Raw genomic sequence first — 12,140 nt, 5'->3', positions numbered from 1 at the left:
CCTCCACGCGGTTCCCCCTGGAAACCATCGTGATAAATTCCAGTTGAATTTATCACAATGGGCTAACTGACCTGACCTCATGCTCATCTTATCGTCCGCCACTGGTGCCCCGCCAGCGTAAACCGTTAGCGCAGGCGGGTGCACCATGCCATTATCATATACAAAAAAAAATACGGAGTAACTGGGGGGAAGGAGATTGTTAGTAATGGGAACTAGTAACTCCCATTGCTAGCAATGTACCATGTCAGGTCGACCTCCACGCGGTTCCCCCTGGAAACCATCGTGATAAATTCCAGTTGAATTTATCGCGATGGGCTAACTGATCTGACCTCATGCTCATCTTATCGTCCGCCACTGGTGCCCCGCCAGCGTAAACCGTTAGCGCGGGCGGGTGCACCATGCCATTATCATACGAAAAAAAAAAATAAGGAGTAACTTAGGCTACTTTTATTTTAGAAAAATAAAGTTAAATTCCACGCGGATGATGTCGCGGGTACAGCTAGTTAAAAATAAAAAAAGCATTATGAAGTGACCGGTACACGTCAATACAGTATCAGTCGATCGGTGACGTATTATTTTAACGTCGGTACGCTTTGGGCCAAGGTCGTTCCCACCTTTGATCTCTTTGGCAAGCAGTCAACATGTAATCCCAAATTCTGTGCGAATTACGAATTAATTTAACAAAAACTGTAACGCTAATGTTTGTTGTTCCCATTGATTTACACGCTATATATTACAATAGTTGCAATGTCTGTTATGAATGTTTATGTTCTATAAATCAGCTGTACCCGGCCAGCGTTACAATGCAATATAAATTAAAACAGTGCTTTAAATTATTGTTTGTTTCCATTACTTTCTATGTTACTATAATTCACGCAAGCATAATGAAATCATCACAAAAAATACACAATTTTTTTTATTAATAATACAAGGGCTTTGGAAGATCTAAATATTTTTTTTTAAGAATTGTCCAATTTTATTTTTTAATAATTGACCTTACATGTAACATGGCCTTTCATGATCCACCGACCTTTACTTATATCTCTATAAATAACTAGCTAGCATTATTATAATAGTCACACGTAGGGGTGAAGGGTGTTGTTAGTAATGTGAACTAATAACCCCATTGCTAGCAATGTAACATATCAGGTTAACCTCCACGCGGTTCCTCCTGGAAACTATCGCGACAAATGGGGAATTTACCATGATGGGCTAACTGGTGTCATCTGGTGCCCCGCCAGCGTAAACCGTTAGCACAGGCGGGTGCACCTTTCCATTATCATCCATAAAAATAAATTGTCACATATATGTGGAATAGTACATGGAATCCCATTTCCGTGATACGGTTCATTTAACCACTGAGCTATTTGCAAGTCATCATTAAAATGTTTGATTTTCTTTGATATTATTTCAGCGATGGTGTATTCATGACGGCCACGTGACGCTGACGACCTAATTAGATAACGTTATCAGATAAACACGCGACGCGCCCAAAAATTAATGGAGTACTGTCAAGGTGCAGCGTGACGGTGGGAATAGCACGCCAGGGTTACCTCAGATGGTCGCGGGTTCGATTCCCCGCACGGTGGTATGCACCGTGGTATGCAATCGTATTCGTTTTTATTTGTATTGGTCTGGGCATTTCCTATGTATTTATAAGAAAATCTATTTATGTACTGTTGTTTAGTATCCATAACAAGCTTTGCATTGCTTGGGGCTTAGCTCAATGTTACATTATTATGTGAGACCATTCCTTTTTTGCCATTCCAGGGGACTTAGATATTATGATTTTTATCTTGTAATGTAATTTAATCGAAGCTTTGGTTTAATACCTAGTTCTATAAGCAATTTAGTGTAGCAGGTATTTAGATAAAACAATTTGACAGATGCGTACATTATTATTCGTCTAAGTGAAAGATATACTTCTTCATACGTATCTATCTATTTTATTACACTCACCCATCAATTATCTATATTCAATGTATGCAACTTTTATCATATTGACAGTTCACTAATGTGCCAAATACTACTGAACCTACGTTAATAAAAAAATCCATCGAATTCCTTTAAAAGCAATGTTTGAAGTAGAGTAATTAACAATACGGTGTTTGATTTGACGCTTTACATAAATGCATTACACGATAAAGCTCAATATACGTATATAACATGGGCATGAAGTCTCTATACGAGCGTGCATTAATTACACTCCAAGCGCTGTATTACAGCGGCTGTAGGTGACAGGACAGCTGACATTTTAACACTTTTCCACGTTAAACATTTGTGTTTAGGGAGATTTTTGCGGTTAATCCAATAGTTTTAAATTAATTTAAACTGAAATTCATTTTTTGCACTCATGTTCGTTGCATTTTTTTTTTACTAAGTATCCTTAATGAAAAAAATATTATCCAGATCGGCCAGTTACTTCATTGAGAGGAACTGATAAGAGACTCAACTGGTACATTTTTAACTTTACCGTCCTTTGCAGGTTTTTGCGTGTAATGGAGCATGACAGCCCAAATTTGAATTTTGAATGTAGTGTAAAGGAATATTTTCTAATTTCAAACAAGTTTTTTTCTCTTCTGGCTCTGGCGATTTGTGTTGCTAATAGCCATATTTGAAATGAGTAATAAGGCAGTTAACTGGTACATTTTGAACTTTGCTGTCTATTACAAGTTTTGTATATAGGTGGAACACAATATGTGCAAATTTGAATTTAGAACGTAGTGTAGACAATGATCTAATTTCAAACGAGTTTTTTTTTCTCTTCTGGCTCCGGCGATTTGTGTTGCCAATATATTTCAAACGAGTTCTCGATGAACTCGTTTGAAATATGCACACATTTGAAATTAGAACACAGACCTGGACTTTATACAAATGAAGCACGACTGATTCACTTGTAACAAGTCCAATACTCAGTGAGTACAGTGAAAATATACGTTTGTCAATCACGACTCAATGTCTTACAGATAATCTTTGATATGCGCTAACATTTGTTCAAATGTTTGTTGACATATCTTCAAATATGAGAACAAACGTTTGCAGCTAAGTTTGCCGTGGGAGTAACACGAGAAGTATACATTACACGGTGGATTGTGAGACGGCCGGTCCGCGCGTGTAATACCTACAGATTATACAAGTTGTACAAGTTGTTTAGCACGTGTACACCACGTTGGGCGGCGGCTATTCTTGTACTGGCCGGGTGAGATCGTGGCACGACGTATGAGAAAATAACGATTATTGTCACCTTTTAACAGAATTCAAATATCATATCATAGCATATAAATAAGATCTCGTTTTTTTTTCTTTTTTCTATACTCAAACGTTTTTATAGCATCTTTCGTGATATTTATCTTTTTCGCTGTTAACCATGAACACTCATTTATTTCTCTTGTTCACATGTATTAATTACTAGCTGACCAGAGCAACTTCATTAGCATCACTCTTACTTGACATTTATCATTATATTTCACCCAATTTTCACAATATATTTTTAAATTATAGCCAATTTGTTATTCTGATGTATAAGGCATATTACTGTAAAGTTTCATTAAAATCCATTCAGTAGTTTTTGCGTGATAGAGTAACAAACAAACATGCATCCATCCATATTCATAAACTTTCGCGTTTATAATATTAGTAATATTGTCATGCTTTTAGCTTGTAATAAATTTTTTTTAAAGAACATTAGTCACATGCAGTTATTGAGGTTTCATAAAATAATATGAACGGAATGAACGTGTTCTTGGTGTTTTACTAGTCAATTGCGTAATTATTATATCAAATCGTAAAGTTATTAGGAATACATAATTAATTACATATTGATTTATCTATTTCTATTTCAATTATAAACTAATTAAAGTTTGCAACTCACAAATGTAAAATCTTATCAGTATTAAATATTTAAATAACATATTAGTTATCAATGTAGGCTGTATATCTCATAACGTGATAACATACAGTTTTATTATCGTAGCACCTTTAGTGTCGCTGAGAGATGATTGACATAATAGTTGCTATCTATACATTATTATATTATATAGTTGCTAATAATAATGTTAAATATATGAAAATTAAACATTACTGTTTTCGTAATAAGTCTCCATAGAAACCAAAATTTACGAAATAGTTTGCAATTTCACTGTTATTCAATTTTTATAAGGTATGTAACATATTTTTGGCAGTATGGTTGTCGAATGATCAACACTGGGCTTGCAAGCTATTTCCAAATTATTTAATGCTTTATGATGCCTCTGTCAGAGGCGTAACATGTATCGCAACGCTTCCAGTAGCGATGGTCAGGTTTCCATACTGAATATTTGGTCTCACACATGTTAATGATAGCACAATTACCAATATAAATCCACTAAGTAATTAAATGGACTCTCGCAAAATTACACCTAATTCCATTAAATATATGTATAGTTGACTAACTGCATACCTATCAAAATCAAATCAAAATATCTATATTCATATAGGTTTGTTACAGACTCTCATGATATATCAAATCTACCGTCAAATCAGAGTGCTTTCGAGCTGAGAAGAACTGACAAGAAACTCAGCTCTTATTCTTTTCAAATGAGCTTGTACAAATTAACAAAAATAACGGTTTCATTATGAAATTATAATTTAGGAAAATTGATATAACTACAAGTATCCATAGCATATATATGAGTGATACTTGCAATATATATTACATTACATATGTCTACAGTGGTCTCATGCCAGACAACACCTCATCGTTTTGTTACATTTTGTGTCAGCTTTCTTCAAACCCGGTCGATAAGACAGATGACCTGCGAATCCATACAAAAAACAGTTCTACGTTGTACAATAATTGGCTATTTTCCAATAACAATACTCTGTCTGCTGCAAAGCACATGAAGTTAATTTAATATAAAATTTGTAAGACTTAAGAATTTATCTAATTACTCTCGACACTTTAACGGCTCAAATAATCGTAATTATAATTGATAAACATATAGTATTTGGGACGAAAAAGATATCCTGGAATTATCTTTAATGAATAAATTTAAAACATTAATTAAATCATATTTATTGAGCAAAACCTATTACTTACGAAACGATTACTTAAGTAGCTAACGTGCATGGCATTACTGGTTCATGCACGGCATTTTCATTTAATCTTAGACATCTCAATTCAAGCTGTATACTGACTTGGACGGCAGGGAAAAAATATTAAATCAAAAAATCATAAGCGACTAAAGTGTCCTACATGAATAAATTTTTTAATTTGATTTTATTTACTCCATACTAAGCATTCTCGGTCACGTGAAGTTAATGGTTGAAATTAGTTTTGAATAAAAGCAACTGGCAGAATAAATTACAAAGTTACGTAAACAAATAGTGTATCATTAAATTATATAATTGCTGTTATTATAACTAAAATTCACTATTCAATGCTATCCAAACAAATTTGAAGGCTACAATAAAAGATAATGTGTCTCATTTCCACAAAATACAAAGTCACAACTCATATTATAAATAGCATAATCACGAGAGTTTTATTCAACCATAAATAAGACAGAATAATATTAAGTCTCGATCTTGTTTTGATATTTCTTATGTTAAGAAAATGATATTTTTTTCTTTGAACCACTAACAAAATTTGTGATGCAAATACTTTTTAAAGGTACATTTGCCAGTTGAATTATTTAAAACATTTTCATTTATGGAAACGAAAACGACCAAAAGAGTTGCGAAATTCTGTGAAATGCTATTAGGAGGCATGCCAGAGCATTCATTGTCTTTATTAAATAGAAAAAGCTCTTTTTGAATTTATTATAGCGATGTTTATTCACGAAATATTGGTATCCAATTTGGATTTTACATCCGTAATAGTTCCTAGTCTGCTTCAATTCCGATGTATTCCCCAGAGAGATAGTAGACAGCCGTTTGAATAGGTACCTCGATCGTCGTTTCGGCTGTGCATATGCATGCAGTCTATGTAAATAAGTATGTAGTTGTATATAAAGCATATGCGATTTTTATACAATACATGATTAACTTACTGAATAGTCCAGAGGAAGATAAGAGTGGAAAAAGAAAATAGTAAAAGGATTCTAACGAAATCGTACTTAAAACAAATAAATACTCAGTCGTTAAAATGGACATGGTTCTTTGCACAAATATGTACTTATATCATATTTGCGCAAAGGACCATGTCCATTTTAACAACCCTCCTAGATAGACTAGTTACATTTTTATTAGGTTGCAATCTTACTAATATTATAAACGCCATAGTTTGTGCGTATGGTATTCTATGTTTATTACTATGTTTGTTACTCTTTCATGCAAAAGCTACTGAATGGATTTTATTGAAACTTTACAGCAATATCCAAAAAACGCATAGGCTATAAAGATACCGGTGGTTAATACTCGTATATCTGCAAATGTTCTTTCTTTAGGAGACAGATTATAAACGGTAACTCCTACTATACATGAACAAAGTATGAAATAATCAATCCAAATTATATTCTTAGCAAATACGTTAAGATTGCCATTGGAATGGCAATGATTCACGTATCAGTGACCAATAAATTAAGCGAGACAAGAAATGTTCACGAAGATTTAAAGGTATTGTACGTCGATTGATCTTTAACCTTCTATGTATTATGTTGGATTGTTTGCTTCCGGGCATGTTTAACGTCTTTGTCACATCTATGTGGACAGAATTTTGAAGAGGTTTCAATGTCATGTTTGATATTATAAGCCGTACGGAAATATTTGCTTAGAATAAATAAAAAAAAAACTGCGGAATTTGAAGGCTTCTATTTTATTTTTAAATATATTTAGCTCAATAAACAGTTACACATTGTACATCTGGCTTATGGTTAATGTGTAATAATTTTTAGCGAATATGTACCTACTACGTATACCATTAATTACTTTAATTATATTATGCTACCTAAGGTATTTTACAGAAATCATGCATTACTTATAACTACATTTTTTGTTATCTTTAGTTATGTTTAAGTCAGTTTAGACAAGATTCTCTTTTAAACACAGTATTTTAACCAATTAGACAGGTCATAAAATCAAATAGCACGTAAAAACAAGGATATCTAACGCCATAACATTAACTATCCACCACTCCTATAAGCAAAAGGTTATTATGTATTGTTCAATAACTATGGATCCATTTTCGCTTCGATCTTTTATCTTCGATCTATCGATGGATCGACCTATCTTCAAGGGTAGATAGAGAGAACAAATGCTCTACTTTTACCATTAATTAAGTACTGTTATAGTTTTTTTTATAATTTGATTCTTGTTAAACATTCACCTCTACAAACTCTCTATAGATCTTTACATAATCTAATTTGTTGGGTTTGAAAATCGAGTCTGTAAGGAAGATCTATTTCAGAGTTTCTTGGTTACCTCGGAAATAATTAATGGTTGCATCGCCGATCAACTCAAGAAGTTCCTTTGTGACAACCAACGTGTACTATTACTCAGTTAAGTATCTCACAATAGTTTTAATAGAATTTGCCTTGAGGTAATAAACACTAATTGTCATGTTGTATTTACCTTGTCGGTTTAATACTATGAATGCTTGACATTGTACCAGTTCACAGTGGTTATATGTAAGAGATAAAGTATGTAAACTTGTATTAAGTACTGATAATCGATTGAAGTGGAATTAAATATAACCTGCAGTTACATGATAATATTGTGAGCAGTATTGCGGATTAGAAAATTAGTAAATTGCAACATAATATTAATATATATATACATATAATATTAATAGCCTTAGTGGTCTAGATGTTTAGCACACCGCTTTACTTCCAACGTGGGTTCGATTCCTCGCACCGTACAACACTTGAGTATGATTGTTTATATCGGTCTGGGTGTTTTCTATGTATATTATTTATGTATTTACAAAAAATAAAGTATCTCAGTATTTATGTATCGATTCCTCCCACGGAACAAAAATTTGTATTCATGAGTGATTGTTTGTATTGGTCTGCGTGTTTTCTATGTATATTACAAAACATATATTGCATTTACGTGCATATATAATAAATAAAATATTTTAATTAGGACAGAATGACAGGGCCTAGGTGTGTCACAGACAGGTCTTCTAATATAATATACCCCATCATATCTGCTTCTGTAGTATTTAGTGCTGTTCATATGAATATAGGCCAGAAATATTAGTATCTAAGCGACAGTTACCATTACCATCAGATGGACCGTCAAATTGTTTGCCATTCACATATAGGCGGATTGTAACAGCAGTAACAGTAGTCTAAATGCTCTAAAATTCCTACCACATTCTAGTGTTATGTTATCGTTCGATAACAATAGACTCTAATGTTTAACAAATAACAATTGATTACGGCTGCAATTGTTAATAATTTGCTTGGATGTTTCCAAAACATCCGGTCGTAATGTCCAAACATGGCTTGGTTCTATACATATTGAGAACCAAATATGCCATTTAGAAGTCAAATATTGATATTATAGATGATAGTGAACGATAAACCCGTTTATTTGATAATAAAATAAGACTAGCAGATCGATGGTGATTTCAATAAGGAAAAGAAAAGTGAAGAGATTTTAATAAAATCACTTGGCGCTATATATGTTTAGGAATAGCTATGATATGGAAGATAATAATAATAACTAATATAGAAGAAATAAAAGTTAAACTTACTTTTAAAGCAGAGATTGCATATGAATTAAATAGATAATAAACTTAATCTAAAAATATTTTAAACGCGAAAGTTTGTGAGTATGGATGTTTGTTACTTTTTCACGCAAAAAATTCTGAACGGATTTTGATGAAACTTTACAGTAATATAGCTTACGCATCAGAATAATATATAGGATATATTTTTATTGAAATTTAACGCGGGTGAAACCGCGGGCACAGTTAGTTAATAATAAGAGAGAGTGGAGAGATAGGGAGGATCCAAATAGATGAGTTATCTGTAATAGATGATATGATTGAGAATTAACCCTCTTAAGGTATCTAATATGGATCAGTGGAAGAGATCCAAACTCCTTTAAGATGACGCTAAACAATGGGTCAAAATATACTAAAGCGATGCAATGACCACGTAAATATTCGTAGATCATTACAGTTCCACCTTTTACAGATTCAGATAGGATGGATAATTAACAATATACAAAATTTTTAAAGTCAAAGACATACCTATCAAAATTTTCTTGTTTTATTTACAAACTGTAGTGTCTCTATAAGTAAATAGGTACGGGTTATCATCTTAGTATGGTAGTATCGTAGTACCTGACTATATGCAGAATTGAACACGTGATATTAGTTACCATTTTATGAGTTACTGCATAAACCACTTTCCAGGGTACGCAGCTGGAAAATGACCTCTGTTTAGAAAGAGATGTATATATACAGACAGGGATAAGAAATGTACGCGTATGACGTCACTTGCTCAGGCGCACTCCCGGAGCGGCAACGGCGGACCAAGTGTTTTGTAAATAGAATCTTCGAAGATATTGTTAAAGTGCGAGAGATTGAAGATATGCATGAGAAAAAGAGAAAGCCTATAACGTGGTTGAAAACAATACGTATTGAACTCTATTGGGATTTTTTTACGTATGGTAATGGAATGCGCTTACGGTTTAAGCTGGTAGAGTACCAGTGGAGGACGATATGGTGAAGACGATGTCAGTTAAGTCAAGCCATCGTGGCGAATTCACCAGTAACAGCATGAAGGTTTCCAGGAGGAACCGCGTGGAGGTCAACCTGATAGGGTACGCTGCCAGGAAAGCTCTCATTACTAACCACACACCTCTTAATTGGGAAAATAATAGCTATTATTGAAATTAACACATAACTAAAACAATATTTTTTATTACAATACATGCATGATTTAATCGAATTAGGTGTTATTTTGCGGAAGTCCATTTCACTGCTTAATAGATTTATATTATTTTGTTTAATTCCGCAATAATTAGCACGTGTGAGACCAGAAATATGACATGCTTGAGTCTATACTTTGTGCTATTATACTAATATATTTTTATCTAACCTAAATAACACTAGATTGCTTATTATACCTATATTAACAATCCAATCGAGTTAATGTATCATTTTAATACGATTACTATCAGGGTAATAAAATACTAATAAATGAAATAAGCCCTCATTGACTGTTTGTAATACGTAGATACCTATATATTGTTTAATGCCGATGCAAGATATAATACTGTATTGCACTTAGCTATTGATTTTTTTATATCGTGCCGGGGCAGTCCACGTCCCTAAAAATATTCAATTTATTTTTTCTAAAGAACTTTATAAAGAAATACAATCGCTATTTTCGCATTGTATTCATCATAGTTAAAATTTCATCTGACTGAACTAAGAGGAGCTAGGTATTTTTAGTCACGGGGACATTGTCAGCAAATCCTGATCAACTTCCACGCTGTCCTCCTGAACACTGCCGTGGTTAATTCCTGGTATTCACCAGTTGTTACCAGGAATTAACCACAGAAAGACTTAAGAATTAATCTGAGTTCATGCTCATCCTGTCATCCTCCACTAGTGACCCGTCAAGTTTTGTATAACATTACAGTACATATTCGTTCCAGTAACAGTCTGTATTTTCTGCTAAGTCTACGTACTGGATATGTCATATTGTGTTTATTAATCCATAATTGGGGTCCACATATTAGTGGTGTGGGTGTTACTTTCACATTTTTTTTTAACTCCAATGCCACAATAAAAAGCAATCAGTGCGACAGATTAAATGAAATGAAAACATAAATTGTTAAACGTGTCTGGTAGTTAGACGAAATAATTTCCATATAATTTTGTTATTTCCAATGTTTATGACAGCGAGTTGCCTAAATTGCTCAACTTTCATTAATATGTGAGCTATATAAAGTACGAAATTTTAATAAATAAATAAGTTGAAGGCGGTACGGGGTGGCATCGAAATCCACCCGGGGTTGTTGACCCATCGACCGCCCCTCCCTACGGCGTGCACCCCAGACCCCGTAGCCCCCTACGACGTAGTAAATATCGAACCTTTGCGGATACAATGTATCTTAAAATTAGGAACATAATGGTAATGCAATAATCCATATGAATATTGCAAATGTGAAAGACTTTACTTTTTCTTTCGCGTTTCAATTCAGTTTTAGTATAGAGATAGATAGGGTTAATTGCAAAGGAAATAGTAGTTATAACAGTAGTTGTCGCGATAATAAAACTTTAAGGGGGTAAATAAGGGATACACCTATTTAAAGTTTTATAATGTCAAAAATGTGAGATAATTGTTTATCACAATTACGGTCCACCCTATCGAAGATAATCTCACTGAGACACGGCTGAGGTGATCACATAATGAGACGACAAGGGAGTCATATTTCCAAAAGTCTTGAACCTTAACACCGTCCCAAAGAGACACGGAAGATCCAGAATAGATGTGCCTAACTAAGAATGACTAGTTTATCATAATTATTACATTTTTATATATATCGGGACAGTAAGCGAAAGTCGTATTATGAAGCGAGTTCATTAATAAGTTAAGTAACATCAATACTTATATTCTTCGACTCATTTCATACCGTCGGCGAAATCAGAAGTAGGTCCTTATACCTTAGCAACAGAAAAAGTAGTATAAGATCTACTTTTGGTAGCCTTATTTTGATGAAGTCTCATATTTTTATGTATATATAACATATCAACATTTTTGGCAATGGCATCATTAATAATGGAATATATGGCAGACAAGCTCACGCTCCATGTAACGACAAGTCGTAACAATTGCCTTCATAGTTGAACAGCACTACGGACATCAAGTCATCACGTGATCATGCCTCTGTACCCTGTAATGTCATTGCCTAAAGAGACTGGTGACACAAAGGTACTTACCACTTTGTACAAAGTCAACCTAGGCAAATTGACACTTTCTCTCTTAATAAATATACCACGTTAATATAGCAATAAATATTAAATTACTCTGAACTAATATAATTAAATGACGACGGTATTTTAATAGTTTAAAAAGTTTTGAAACATTAATATAACTAAATAGTTATTCTATTGTATTAAAATAATATGCAACGTGCACAGAATAAGTTTAATATTAAGTTGTAATTAAATAATTTTAACATAACATTTTTAATCAATT

General features: G+C 33.4%; 1 protein-coding gene across 1 annotated transcript in view; it reads right to left on the bottom strand.

The window, feature by feature from the left end:
- Positions 1-12,140, bottom strand: part of LOC131847095 (methylcytosine dioxygenase TET) — a 49,322-nt gene that overhangs the window by 22,237 nt on the left and 14,945 nt on the right. The gene's annotated exons all lie outside the window — the stretch shown is intronic.

This window comes from Achroia grisella, unplaced genomic scaffold (genome assembly GCF_030625045.1).
Source record: "Achroia grisella isolate CSIRO2021 unplaced genomic scaffold, CSIRO_AGI_Agris_v1 utg515, whole genome shotgun sequence".
Classification (NCBI taxonomy): Eukaryota; Metazoa; Arthropoda; class Insecta; order Lepidoptera; family Pyralidae; genus Achroia; species Achroia grisella.
This window is presented reverse-complemented; position numbering and strand designations above follow the sequence as displayed.